Source organism: Solanum tuberosum, unplaced genomic scaffold, assembly GCF_000226075.1.
Source record: "Solanum tuberosum cultivar DM 1-3 516 R44 unplaced genomic scaffold, SolTub_3.0 scf00009, whole genome shotgun sequence".
NCBI classification, from domain to species: Eukaryota; Viridiplantae; Streptophyta; class Magnoliopsida; order Solanales; family Solanaceae; genus Solanum; species Solanum tuberosum.
The window spans coordinates 1048161-1051802 of record NW_006238935.1 but is presented as its reverse complement, the minus strand read 5'-3'; positions in this window follow the sequence as shown (position 1 = coordinate 1051802).

The window sequence follows — 3642 nt, the reverse complement described above, 5'->3', positions numbered from 1 at the left end:
CAAGTCTCCCACAAAAACCCTCTCCAAACTTGAGAGAAAAATACTAAAACTGATGTTCTCAAAATGAAAATTAACAATAATGTTCGAGCCCTTTAAAATAATAACTAAGGCTAGTATTTATAGTTTTCAGATTTAGTGTTGTGGCGGACCGTTCGACGAGGTTAGTCGCGATCGCCGAATGACTCGGCGAACGCCCTTCTTCTGGTTCATCGTCTTTTGTGCTTTGCCTTCAGCATGTTTGTGTTCTGGAACATTGGGCGGTATAACATTGCTTCGCGAAATTGTTCGGCGAAGCGCTGACTACTCCTTTCATCGCCTTTTTGATCCACTTCCTTCAGGGCTTTGCATACTGGAACAAAGGGCGGAGTGCTTCCCTTCGGCGATTCGCCAAGAGTGATTGGCGAAGCTCAGGCTTCAATTTTTACATTCTTTCCAGCCTTTTTGTTCCTTTTTTGCGCCTAAGTGTCCATGCTTCCGCTAAAACTTCAAATACCTGAAACTTAATAGTTTTCATCAGATATTGAGACAAAAATAAGCATTTGAGGACACAATTTCTATTAAAATAAAGCCCTAAATGAGTCCAATTTTTCGACTCATCAACAACCCCCAACTTAAACTTTTGCTTGTCCTCAAGTAAAACTCAAGTTCAGCAGTTCAAGTAGGATGTCTAAAATAGTGCTACACAAGACTCAGTCATGAATATACATAACAAGACTCAAACTACTCATGCAAAGATCAATTGTGTACTCAAAGATTCAAGTTGTGACACACCATTACCAAAGATTCACATGCTCACAATACTTGCTACTAATGCAAGTTCAAGCTCAACCACAGTATCAGAATGCCCTCACACAAAGAATGATTCCATAATCACACACATAAGTTAATCAATTTAAGATTAGGAATCAGATACAACGCTCACACTCAGAAAGAGGAACACAATGCATGTTTTTACCCATAGGTTTGCCTTAATTATTTTCCAATCGATCTTCGATTCGGCTTACTCAAGATCAAAAAGGTCTTTACAAGGCTTGTAATGGAGCTGAGTGCAAAGGTATGGTCATTTTAGGCTCAGTGACTAAAGATCCTCATGAATTGTGGAGCTTTCAACACTTCCTTTTCTTCACTTTCTTCTATCAATTTTTCTTCTAGTGCTTCTAAGTCATCCTATAATTCACTCCATGGATTGCTTGGAAACTCCATTTTTTTTGAACTTTTATTCCACGATCTTCTTTTTCATTCTTTTCTTTTCTTTTCTTTTTTTTCTTTTTCTCTTATTCTCTTTCTTCTTCTTTTTTTATATATGGAGGGCTTCCATTTTTCTGCAACACCATGAATTAGAAGAGACTTTTCTTGACTTCTCCTTTTCCTTTTCAGCACACCCCCAACTTAAGCTTTTGGCTTAAGTTGGCTATTCACTACATCACAAGTCATGAGGATTACATGTGGTGGTTGAATAAAGGTCTAGGTTTTATCAAGTTTTCTTTCAAAGAAGGGTAAGGCTCAAGGGGTGTTCAAAAAAGTTTCACACACTCACGGGTGGGTCACAAAAGAGGTATATGTCAGATTGGCTCACACTCTTTAAAGTTGTCTAAGATCATTTCAAGAGCACACCTTACTAAATCAATTAGACTAACGGGGAAAATTCTAGGTTTATTCATGCATGGTTCAAAGTAAGCTCATCACACAAGGCATCGATACTAAAGCCAAACAAGACTACACACTTTCGCTAGTGTGTAACGATCATCACAGGAGAAATCAATTTGATACATGGCTAATCACAACGAGATGCAAAGAGTTCACATATTGCCTATGTAACTTCATTTGGTCTCATTGTAGCCACACATTCATGTTTGTTCGATTGAGAGCACTATTTAAGTCATCGGTATTGATCGAAACCCAGACTTAAATTTGTACGAGAACATCCACTTTCAACACAAACGGTGGTGAAAATTTTCGAAAAACAAATTTTTTTCTGAAGGGTCAAAATTATTTTGCAATTAAACCAAAAGAAGCCATATGCTTAAACAATCGCAAAGCAATTTTAAGAACAATTTAAAACAGACAACCCAATTGTACACAAAAACACAAATATCAACACAAAAGGTGTGGGCCTCACCCCACCACAAAAGAAATGTGTTTGTCCTCAAATGCAAGTAACAAAATATTCAGAATCTAGAATAAAGAAACACAGAGAGGGAGGTAAAGAGGGGATCCTGTCTAAGCAGTCGCTCCATCTGTCTAGGCATCAGTGCCTTGAGTATTATCATTCTGACTTTGGTTCTCTACTTCAGCTGCTGCAGCGAGATTAGCCTTAACCATATTATCCAAATCATGAGTTGCTCCAAAGGCATGTACCACATTGACAACACAATCACGGGGTTTGAGAAACTAACCTTTTTGCGCTGCTCAAATGGTTATTGAAATGCTAGGAAGCAATGTAATCCATTCCTGCGCACAAATCAACTAACCAAAATACTCAGAAATTGCAATAAATATAAAACTAGAGTGCAAGTGTGAGTTTGTAGAGGTGGAAAAGTGATGGAAAGAGAATGAAGTTAGAACGTTTTAAACATTTGGCTGAAAGACCGTCCAGTTCTTGTCCATTTGGTGACATTAGTCCCGATCGCCAAACCTCTTGGCGATTCGCAGAGTGTTCACTTATCTCGCCGAGTTTTACAGGACCTTCAGTCGAGATGAAAATCCAAATGGCGGTCTACATCGGAATAGCCGGTATACTCAACAACTTGCCAATAATTTCATTGAGTCCACCGAGTTTTACAGACCCAATCCCAAATTGGGTTGAATCAAACGGTGGAGTGCGTCGGGGTTGCCGAACCAATAGGCGATTCACCGATCGAGCTTTCTGTTTGCCAATCTATACTTCTCATTCAACTTCCACACTTTCACCTGCGCAATCAACACACCATTATTTCAACAAAGTAACTTAAAGCAATAAAAAGGGTTTTAGGTTGCCTCCCAAACATCGGCTTATTTAACGTCGTGGCACGACGCAAGTTCTCACTCAAGTTCTATTAGTGAGGTTGGCCTCATTTTCATGAGGCCACCCCTCTTTTGGCGCTAGGTAGAGAAAAGATAGCACTTGGTCCATTTGGTACACATAGTTACCATTCATGATCATCTTTCTTGTTTTAATATATAAACAGGCATAAAAAAAACTAAAAATAAAGTTAGAAAACTACAGCTAAAAAGAACAAAAATTTTACTAAACTAAAAATTATCACGTAACACCACTCCCCGACAGCGGCGCCATTTTGATGCTTATCGTGACCAACGACACTAACCGACGGTTCGAGTGTCTAGTAACCCAACCAAGGGTTGGGGTCGTGTCCCAAGGGAGTGGTAGTGAAAATAGTAGTTAGGCTAGAATTTTGTTCTAGTTAGCTGTACTTTGAGAAATTATTGAATTGAAGCAAAGTAAATTCAAGTGGGTGACACAAAAGTGTCAAGTATCAAAGGGGTTTTTGTCACAACTAGCTAAAACAACAAAAATAAAGATAAAATCAAGTAGGGGGAAAAGTTCTTGAGGTGTGACCGCAATACAAGTTGAGATAAATAGTTGGGTACATGCTTTCGATAGAAAATTTGCAAGATAATAGTGACTAGGCTAAGCTTTAGATG